Genomic DNA, 11,645 nt, shown 5'->3' with positions numbered 1-11,645 from the left:
AGCGTAAGTTCCCAGACTGATCCCAGATCTGCCTACTCCACGTCCAGGGTCCCTCTCTGAGGCCAGCGTAAGTTCCCAGACTGATCCCAGATCTGCTAACTCCACGTCCAGGGTCCCTCTCTGATGCTAGCGTAAGTTCCCAGACTGATCCCAGATCTGCTAACTCCACGTCCAGGGTCCCTCTCTGAGGCCAGCGTAAGTTCCCAGACTGATCCCAGATCTGCTAACTCCACGTCCAGGGTCCCTCTCTGAGGCCAGCGTAAGTTCCCAGACTGATCCCAGATCTGCTAACTCCACGTCCAGGGTCCCTCTCTGAGGCCAGCGTAAGTTCCCAGACTGATCCCAGATCTGCTATTATCCCATCAAAGGGCAGCAGAGTTCCAACAGCACAGACTGTAATTGAAAACAGACCAGAGCTTGTTTCCTGGTGGAATCTGCTGAGTGCAGGCAAACTCCATCACATTCCAGCTGAATTAACTCCACAGAAATAATACAAAATAAACTGCACTCGCGAGCGTTGGATGTCTTCTTTAATAAGGAGAGTGGTTAACTGGGATGTTTTTGTGCTGACCTGATGTTATCAGTAACAGAGGCCTGTAATAGTCACACATGCTGTCAGTTTCCCTGGGGTCAGTTTCCTCGGTGTCAGTTTCCTTGGTGTCAGTTTCCTTGGTGTCAGTTTCCTTGTCTATTGAGTTAGTGAAAAACATACTGCACCATATGACATGGTGTCAGTTTCCTTGGTGTCAGTTTCCTTGGTGTCAGTTTCCTTGGTGTCAGTTTCCATGGTGTCAGTTTCCTTGGTGTCAGTTTCCTTGTCTATAGGGTCATGGTGTCAGTTTCCTTGGTGTCAGTTTCCTTAGTGTCAGTTTCCTTGGTGTCAGTTTCCTTAGTGTCAGTTTCCTTGGTGTCAGTTTCCTTAGTGTCAGTTTCCTTGTCTATAGGGTCATGTACTCAGTTTCCTTGTCTATAAGGTCATGGTGTCAGTTTCCTTGGTGTCAGTTTCCTTGGTGTCCGTTTCCTTGGTGTCAGTTTCCATGGTGTCAGTTTCCTTGGTGTCAGTTTCCTTGTCTATAGGGTCATGGTGTCAGTTTCCTTGGTGTCAGTTTCCTTAGTGTCAGTTTCCTTGGTGTCAGTTTCCTTAGTGTCAGTTTCCTTGGTGTCAGTTTCCTTAGTGTCCGTTCCCTTGTCTATAGGGTCATGTACTCAGTTTCCTTGTCTATAGGGTCATGGTGTCAGTTTCCTTGGTGTCAGTTTCCTTGGTGTCAGTTTCCTTGGTGTCAGTTTCCTTGGTGTCCGTTTCCTTGGTGTCCGTTTCCTTGGTGTCCGTTTCCTTGTCTATATGTTTAGTGAAAACTCAGTAAAAAGATCTGAACTACTACTCCTGGGATTGATTTTGTGATTTTTGGAAAACTAAGTTCAGGTGATCAGTCCATTTCCTTACGTTTGGTGCCTTAACGTTACTGCTTACTTAGTCTCGCTATTGTTACTTCAATGACATGTCCTATCTGAGATGCCGTACATATCGCCCCAGTCTGTCCTGAGTGCAGAAGACCTGGGTTTAAATAGTATTCGAAATCTTTCAAAAACAGGTTTTGATGGAGCCTCTCTGATTGTCCCAGATGGGCGGCACTTTTTAAGAGTATCCGATTGGTTCCCCTGTGCCAGGCAAGCTCAATCAAGGAGCAGCTAAAGTATTCGAAAGAAAATCAATACTATTTTAACCCAGGTCTGAAGTGCACAGGAAGTCGGAGCATACCATTCTGCAGTTGTCTACAACAACGCAGCTGTCTGCTGGCTCCAACACTGCAGTGACTCCCAAATAGCACTACTAGATACACTACTTTTGACCATGACCTATAAAGGCATGGTGTGTGTAATGGTGTGTGAAATGGTGTTTGCAACGCCAGGGTTGTGGGTTTGATTCCCACAGGGGGGGGCAAGTACAAAAAACAAAACAAATGTATGAAATGTTTTGAAATGTATGCATTCACTACTGTAAGTTGCTCTGGATAAGAGCATCTGCTAAATGACTAAAATATAAATGTCTATCGTATGCGTGTTCAGTAACACCTTCAGTATACATGCTACAGCACTTCAAATAAACCACAGAGGACTTCCTTTAAAAAATGTTTTAAACTGTTTTAGTTACATTGCTTCTTCCCTTTCAATAAAGCAAGAAGAAATATGAGGGTGAGGATGATGAAATGTCTGTCGGTGTCCCAAATGGTAACCTATTGCCTACAGGAGCCCTACCAAGCAAAAAAAAAAAAAATGCAGTAACTGCTAATTTGGTTCGGAAATGAGTTAATGTCATATTTGCTACATTAAATACATGCTTAATGATGTGGACAAGTATCCTGCCTCTATTGTATTGTGTTTTAGAGAAAATAGGAGGTCATGTTAGCAGTAACCAAGGTAAATAAAAGCCCTTTTTTCTCAGTTCCACACTATGAGCAGGTTACTGCTTTTTTGCTTGGTAGAGCAGTATGGTAGTATAGTATAGTATGAGGGTATAGTGTAGTATTGTACAGTGTAGTTTAGTAGTATAATATAGTATAGTATGAGGGTAAAGTGCTTTTTTGCTTGGTAGGGCTCCGGTAGGGAATAGGGTGCCATTTGGGACACCGGCAGATATTACAAAATAGAGCTCTGGTTAAAAGTACTAGTTTAGTATATAGGATTCTGTTTGGGACGCCACCTCTGTTTCCTGTTTCCTGTCGCTATTATGAGTTTTTGGGAGGCCTTCATCAAGTCTGGCAATAGTAGGAAAAAAGGCTGCGCTGGCAATTTTCTGAGGGCATTGGCATAGAGGGTGTATGGACCAATAGGGGTTTGAGAGCTGCAGAGACAGTAAAGCGTTTCCTATGCAGGTGTTCTGGTGAGAAAAGATCTAGTGCAGGACGATGAGGAATAATGGGTTTGACGTAAAGAGACAAAATGGGCTTGTGTGATTGAGAGATAACGTGAGTTTGCACACGTACACACGTACACACACAACTGTCACGGCTGTCGAAAGGAGCGGACCAAAGTGCAGCGTGTGTTTTGTTCCACATATTTATTTAATCCGTGAAAACTATGCAATACATCAAATAACTGATATTTACAAAACAACAAACCGTGACGCAGAGGAGAAACAAACACTACTCACAAATATAATCACCCACAAAAACAGGTGGGACGAACATCAGCTTAAATATGACCTCCAATTAGAGACAACGACGACCAGCTGCCTCCAATTGGAGATCATCCCAAACAAAGCCCAACATAGAAATACAAAACTAGAAACTGAACATAGAAATACAAAACCTAGACAAACACCCCCTGTCACGCCCTGACCTACTCTACCATAGAAAATAACCACTTACTATGGTCAGGACGTGACAACAATGCTAAGATTCAATCTAAGAGGTAATGTTTAGTTATTCCCTGGCATTTCTGTGTCACCAGAGGATTTTTACCTCCACAGGTAAATTATTAGATTGCATTTGTGATTTTAAATACTCAGATGGCTAACAACTCCCTCCAGCTAAATCAAGACGAGACCAAGGTACTTATTGTTGGAGCCAAAGCACAAAGAGAGAATCTGGCCACACATTTTAATTCAAAGGTAAAAAATAAAAAACCTAGATGTTATTTTAGATTCTGAATCACACATTAGGAACGTGACCAAAATATACTACATGGCCAAAAGTATGTGGACACCTACTCGTCGAACATCTCATTCCATATTCATGGGAATTAATATATAGCCTTCCCTGTAGCTCAGTTGGTAGAGCGTGGTGTTTGAAACGCCAGGGTTGTTGGTTCGATTCCCACGGGGGGCCAGTACAAAAAAAAAAATGCATGAAATGTATGTAAGTCGCTCTGGATAAGAGCGTCTGCTAAATGACTCAAGTGTAAATATGGAGTTGGTCCCCCTTTGCTGCTATAACAGCCTCCACTCTTCTGGGAAGGCTTTCCACTAGATGTTGGAACATTGCTGTGGGGACTTGCTTCCACTCAGCCACAAAAGCATTAGTGAGGTTGGGCACTGATATTGGGCGATTAGGCCTGGCTCACAGTCGCCGTTCCAATTCATCCCAAAGGTTTCTGATTCAAAGCAATTCAAATTTTATTGGCCACATACACATGGTTAGCAGATGCTATTGCAAGTGTAGCGAAATGCTTATGCTTCTAGATCTGACAGTGTAGCAGTATCTAACAGGTCATATTTAACAAATTTCACAACTAAACCTAATACACACAATCTAGTAAAGGAATGGGATGAGAACATATAAGTATAAAATATATGGATGAGCAGTGACTGAGCGGCTAAGATGCAATAGATATTAAAGAATAGATAGTGAAGGATACAGTATACAGTATATACATATGAGATGAGTAATGTGAGATATGTAAACATTCTCAAAGTGGCATTATTAAAGTGACTAGTGTTACATTTATTAAAGTGGCCAATGATATCAAGTCTGTATGTTGACAGCAGCCTCTCTGTGTTAGTGATGGCTGTTTAACAGTCTGATGGCCTTGAGATAGAAGCTGTTTTTCAGTCTCTCGGTCCCAGCTTTGATGCACCTGTACTGACCTCACCTTCTGGATGACAGCGGGGTGAACAGGCAGTGGCTCAGGTGGTTGTTGTCCTTGATGATCTTTTTGGCCTTCCTGTGACATTGGGTGCTGTTGGTGTCCTGGAGGGAAGGTAGTTTGCCCCCGGTGATGCGGTGTGCAGACCGCACCACCCTCTGGAGAGCCTTGAGGTTGTGGGTGGTGCAGTTGCCGTACCAGGTGGTGATACAGCCCGACAGGATGCTCTCGATTGTGCACCTGTAAAAGTTAGTGAGAGTTTTCGGGGACAAGCCACATTTTTTCAGCCTCCTGAGGTTGAAGAGTCGCTGTTGCGCCTTCTTCACCACACTGTCTGTGTGGGTGGACCATTTCAGTTTGTCGGTGATATGTACACCGAGGAACTTAAAACTTTCCACCTTCTCCACTGCTGTCCCGTCGATGTGGATAGGGGGGCTGCTCCCTTTGCTGTTTCCTGAAGTCCACGATCATCTCTTTTGTTTTACTGACATTGAGTGAGAGGTTATTTTCTTGACATCACACTCCGAGGGCCCTCACCTCCTCCCTGTAGGCTGTCTTGTCGTTGTTGGTCATCTGGAGGCGGCAGGTAGCCTAGTGGTTAGTGTGTTGGACTTGTAACCGAAAGGTTGCAAGTTTGAATCTCTGAGCTGACAAGGTAAAAATCTGTCGTTCTGCCCCGGAACAAGGCAGTTAACCCACTGTTCCTAGGCCGTCATTGTAAATAAGAATTTGTTCTTAAAAACTTCTTAAGGCTAGGCGTCCCACTAGCTAAGCTTAGTGCTTTTATATTTAATCATCTCAACCCACCCAATTCATATTCATTATATAGATAGGCATGCTTTATTTAGTCTGGTTTAGCGTCCCAGATAATGCGAAATATGTTTTGCTCATATGATTTGAAAAACGAATCATCAAGAGTAGGCAGCGCCATAAGTTAGTGAGTAAACTGAGATATGACTAAGGAGTTAATCAGGGCAATGTTTCCATAAATTGACAGGTATTTACCTCACCATGTTTACAGGATCTTGTCTATTTTTACAAGTTTTCTATTGTAATTTTACTGTAGGTTGTTACAATTACACCATGAGTCGTTAATCATGAAACATACACCCCCGCCCTTCTTCTTACCGGAGAGATGTTTATTCCTGTCGGCACGCGATGCACTAAAAATCCCATTAGTTGTATGGACTCCAACAGCATCTCCCGATCTAGCCATGTTTCCGTGAAACAGAGTTTGTTACAATCCCGGATATCTCCTTGGATAGCAACTCTTGCCCCTATTTCGTAGACTTTGTTAACTAAGGACTGGACATTAGCGAGTAATATACTCAGAAGCGGTGGGTGGTGTGTGTGCCTCCGAAGCCTCACTAGGATAGGAGTCTGGGATAGGAGTCCCGCTAGTGACAACTTCCGCTGAAATTGGAGGGCACGCAATTCAAATAAATAATCATAAAAATTATGGATATTAAACATTTTGGTACATACAAGTTTCTTATATCGGTTAAAAGCTTAAATTATTGTTAATCTAACTGCATTGTCCAATTTACAATAGGCTTTACAGCGAAAGCATACCATGCGATTGTTTGAGGACGGCGCCCCACATCAACATATTTTTCAACCAGCACAGGCTTCATAAAATCATAAATAGCGATTAAATAATCACTTACTTTTTGAAAATCTTCCTCTGTTTGCAATCCAAAGGGACCCAGCTACAACATGCATGGTCGTTTTGTTAGATAAAATCCTTCTTTATATCCTAAAAAGTCTAGTTGGCGTCATCGAATTGAGTAATCCACTCGTTCAACATGCAGACAAAGAAATGCAAAAAGCTACCGCTAAACTTTGTTAAAAGAAGTCAAACTACATTTCTATTTAATCCTCAGGTACCCTAAAATGTAATTAAAGTTTAATATTTCATACGGAAAGAAGTATGTTCAATGGAAAAGTAAAATTAGCAAGTGCGCGTCCTCTTCGTCACGCGCCCACAGACTGATTTCCAACCGTGACTCCTGGTGCCAAAACTCAAAATTCTTCCTCGTTTAGGAAGAAACTAGCCTGAAACCTTGAACGCAGACTGTTGACATCTAGTGGAAGCCATAGGAATTGCAATCTGGGAGCCGGATTTAACATTGTCCCTATACGTTGTAATGGAAGAGCATGGGATCTAAAAAACAAAAGAATCTGGTTGGTTTTTCTTTGGATTTTCTCCAACCATATCAATTCTGTTATAATCTCATGCATTTGAACATTTCTACAACCACAAAGTGTTTTCTATCCAATCCTACCAATTATATGCATATCCTGGCTTCTGGGCCTGAGTAACAGGCAGTTTACTTTGGGCACGTCAGTCAGAGAGGAAGTGGAGAAAAAAGAGGCCTAGCCTTATGAAGTAGTATGTTTCTGTGAAAAAGAGTATGTTACAATCCAGGATATCTCTTTGGAAAGCAACTCTAGCCCCTATTTCGTCGACTTTGTTAACTAGGGACTGGACATTAGCGAGTAATATACTCGGAAGCGGTGGGTGGTGTGCGCGCATCCGAAGCCTCACTAGAAGACTGGTTGGCCTTTAGAATCAGTTCAAATGCCCTGGGAGGTGCAGACAAAGGTTCCGCTTTGGGAAAGTCGTATTCCTGGTCGTAGTGCTGGTTGTGTTGGTAAGTTAACGTCTCTCTGATATCCAATAGTTCTTCCCTGCTGTATGTAATAACACTTAAGGATTTCTGGGCTAACAATGTAAGAAATAATACATTAAAAAAAACTAATACTGCAAAGTTTCCTAAGGACTAGAAGCAAAGCTGCCATCTCTATTGGCACCATCTTGATCCACATAGAGGACGAATAATGGGTTGAGGTCAGGGCTCTGTGCAGGCCAGTCAAGTTCTTCCACACCGATCTCGACAAATAATTTCTGCATGGACCTCAATTTGTGCACGGGGGCATTGCCATGCTGAAACAGGAAAGGGCCTTCCCCAAACTGCCACAATGTTGGAAGCGCAGAAACATCTAGAATGTCATTGTATGATGTAACGTTAAACTTTCCCTTCACTGGAACTAAGGGGCCTAGCCCAAACTATGAAAAACAGCCCCAGACCATTATTCCTCCTCCACCAAACTTTACAGTTTCCACTATTCATTCGGGCAGGTAGCGTTCTCCTGGCATCCGCCAAACCCAGATTCGTCTGTTGAACTGCCAGATGGTGAAGCGTGATTCATTACCCTAGAGATCACATTTCCAACTGCTCCAGAGTCCAATGGCGGCGAGCTTTACACCCCTCCAGCCACGCGCATTGCACATGGTGATCTTAGGCTTGTGTGCGGCTGCTTATCCATGGAAACCCAATTCATGAAGCTCCCAACAGGCAGTTATTGTGCTGACGTTGCTTCCAGAGGCAGTTTGGAACCGAGGACAGATGATTTCTACGCGCTACGTGCTTCAGCACTTGGCGGACCCATTTTGTGGCCTAACACTTCGCAGCTGACGCCGTTATTGCGCCTAGACGTTTCCACTTCACAATAACAGCACTTACAGTTTTTGAGGAACTGACTTGTTGGAAAGGTGGTATGCTATGACGGAAAGTCACTAAGCTCTTCAGTACGGGCCGTGCTACTGCCAATGTTTGTCTATGGAGATTGCATGGCTGTGTTCTCGATTTTATACACCTGTCAGCAAACAGATGTGGCTGAAATAGCCGATTCCACTAATTTGTGGTTCTGGGGTGTCCACATACTTTTGGCCATGTAGTGTAGCTTTTTACCACCTGAGAAACATTGCCAAGGAGCGGCCGTTTCTATCTCAGGATGATACAGAGAGACTCATACATGATTTTATTACAAGCAGGCCTGTCTGTTTTAGCCAAGAAAGCCATTGGTCGGGTACTAACCAAGACCAGATGGAGAGCTCACATTACACCGGTTTTATGGTCTCTGCGCTGGCTGCCTGTGAATTTTGGAATTCATTTTAAGATTCATTTATTGGTTTTTAAATCAATCCACAATTGTACACCCCAATACATGTCAGACATGCTTTTATGTTATGTACCCAGTATGTCTCTCATGTCCTCTGGCACTGGCCTTTTAACTATCCTGAAGCCTAGGACCAAGAGGCATGGAGAGACAGCCTTTAGTTATTATGCCCCCAGCCTCTGGAATAGCCTGCCAGAGAACCTGAGGAGGTCTGAAACTGGCCTCTTAACTATCCTGAAGCCTAGGACCAAGAGGCATGGAGAGACAGCCTTTAGTTATTATGCCCCCAGCCTCTGGAATAGCCTGCCAGAGAACCTGAGGAGGTCTGAAACTGGCCTTTTAACTATCCTGAAGCCTAGGACCAAGAGGCATGGAGAGACAGCCTTTAGTTATTATGTCCCCAGCCTCTGGAATAGCCTGCCAGAGAACCTGAGGAGGTCTGAAACTGTGGACATATTTAAAAGAGATTTTAAAACACAACTTTTTAGCTTTGCTTTTCCTTGAGGTGCTTTTTAGTCGGTCAGTTTTTATTATTATTCTTTAGTTTAGTAAATATGTGGTGTGGTGTAATAAATATTTCTGCATTCATGTTTTAAATGTGCTGTATAAATAAAGCTTGATTTGATGATATACAGACATATTCAGTAAAAACAGAGGCCAGTTTCCCAAGTTACAGCCAGGAGAAAAGTTAAGCTCCTGTTCTCAGCTTATTTCCCCTCTCCTCTGGCTCACAGCAATAGCGTTGAATAGGAGGGTGGGGCAGGAATTCAGAGTTATCTAAGGAAGGATCTCGAGACTCTGATTCAGTCATTATGAGCGTTATTCTGAGGTCGAATGCACCCTCCACGCCAGCTCGTTAGGACACAGTTCCTCTGTGTGCTGCAAGTTCTCTAACCTGGGCCCAGATCTGTTGGTGCTGTCTAGCCAATAGCCTGGGCCCAGATATGTTGGTGCTGTCTAACGTTGACATGCTGTTGTATAATTTCATATGTATAAACTGTATTCTAGTCAAGGCTCATCCTATTTGACTATTGCTGTATATATACTATATATATATACTACTACTGGGACAAGGCTATTGGCTAGACAGCACCAACAGATCTTGGACCGGGCTATTGGCTAGACAGCACCAACAGATCTGGGACCGGGCTATTGGCTAGACAGCACCAACAGATCTGGGACCGGGCTATTGGCTAGACAGCACCAACAGATCTGGGACCAAGCTATTGGCTACACAGCACCAACAGATCTGGGACCGGGCTATTGGCTAGACAGCACAAACAGATCTGGGACCAAGCTATTGGCTACACAGCACCAACAGATCTGGGAACGGGCTATTGGCTAGACAGCACAAACAGATCTGGGACCAGGCTATTGGCTATACAGCACCAACAGATCTGGGACCAAGCTATTGGCTAGACAGCACCACCAGATCTGGGACCGGGCTATTGGCTAGACAGCACCAACAGATGTGGGACCAGGCTATTGGCTAGACAGCACCAACAGATCTGGGACCGGGCTATTGGCTAGACAGCACCAACAGATCTGGGACCGGGCTATTGGCTAGACAGCACCAACAGATCTGGGACCAAGCTATTGGCTACACAGCACCAACAGATCTGGGACCGGGCTATTGGCTAGACAGCACAAACAGATCTGGGACCAAGCTATTGGCTACACAGCACCAACAGATCTGGGACCGGGCTATTGGCTAGACAGCACAAACAGATCTGGGACCAGGCTATTGGCTATACAGCACCAACAGATCTGGGACCAAGCTATTGGCTAGACAGCACCACCAGATCTGGGACCGGGCTATTGGCTAGACAGCACCAACAGATCTGGGACCAGGCTATTGGCTAGACAGCACAAACAGATCTGGGACCAAGCTATTGGCTAGACAGCACCAACAGATCTGGGACCAAGCTATTGGCTAGACAGCACCAACAGATCTGGGACCAAGCTATTGGCTAGACAGCACCAACAGATCTGGGACCAAGCTATTGGCTAGACAGCACCAACAGATCTGGGACCAAGCTATTGGCTAGACAGCACCAACAGATCTGGGACCAAGCTATTGGCTAGACAGCACCAACAGATCTGGGACCAAGCTATTGGCTAGACAGCACCAACAGATCTGGGACCAGGTTGCGATCTATCTGCTCCAGCTGACTGTGGAACGAGGACACACTTCTAATGCCAACAATAACACAAGTACATAACGGAGGTTCCATACTATGGTGGTCAGCTGTGTCTAGATGTTGTCCTGTCACAAGAAAATGCCCCAAGTCGATTGTTCTGTTCTGTTCTCGACTGTGAGGAAAACAAGGAGATGTCATAGAGGCTGTTGCAAAACAATGGGAAAGAAAATTGAGCTTTTGTAACAGATGGGGATTTGTGAAACTCACTCCTCAGCCTGTAATGTTGCCCCTTGCGCTGTCAAATTGGGACTTTTTGGGAGGCACAGGTCCCAGGTTCTGGTCTTGGCGTGAGCTAGCGAGGGAGGAAGAGGTACAAGGAGTGTGACCTCCATTATACTTTGCCTGTTTACGGACATATTCAATCTCTCCCTATCCCAGTGTGCTGACGCCACTTCGTTCAAGATGTCCACCATTGTTCCTCTACCCAAGAAAGCGAAGGTAACTGAACTAAATGACTATCGCCCTGTAGCACTCACTTCTGTCATCATGAAGTGCTTTGAGAGGCTAGTTAAGGATCATATCACCTCCACCTTACCTGACACCCTAGACCTACTTCAATTTGCTTTCCGCCCCGATCGATCCACAGACGATGCAATCGCACTGCACATTGCCCTATCCCATCTGGACAAGAGGAATACCTATGTAAGAATGCTGTTCATTGACTACAGCTCAGCATTCAACACCATAATACCCTCCAAGCTCATCATTAAGCTTGAGGCCCAGTGCAATTGGGTCCTGGACTTTCTGAAGGGCCGCCCCCAGGTGGTGAAGGTAGGAAACAACATCTCCACTTCGCTGATCCTCAACACTGAGGCCCCACAAAGGTGCGTTCTCAGCCCTCTCCTGTACTCCCTGTTCACCCATGACTGCATGGCCACGCACGCCTCCAACTCAATC

At 44.6% G+C, this 11,645-nt stretch overlaps 1 non-coding gene across 1 annotated transcript; it reads left to right on the top strand.

Moving 5' to 3' along the window:
• Nucleotides 1-3,751: 3,751 nt before the first annotated feature.
• On the top strand, nucleotides 3,752-3,827 carry trnas-uga (transfer RNA serine (anticodon UGA)). The gene has a single exon. It is a non-coding gene; the product is annotated as a tRNA-Ser (tRNA).
• The last annotated feature ends 7,818 nt before the right edge of the window (nucleotides 3,828-11,645 follow it).

This window comes from Salmo salar, chromosome 24 (assembly GCF_965601325.2).
Source record: "Salmo salar chromosome 24, fSalSal1, whole genome shotgun sequence".
NCBI lineage: Eukaryota > Metazoa > Chordata > Actinopteri > Salmoniformes > Salmonidae > Salmo > Salmo salar.
The sequence above is the reverse complement of the archived record's forward strand: the minus strand, read 5'-3'. Positions and strand labels throughout refer to the sequence as shown.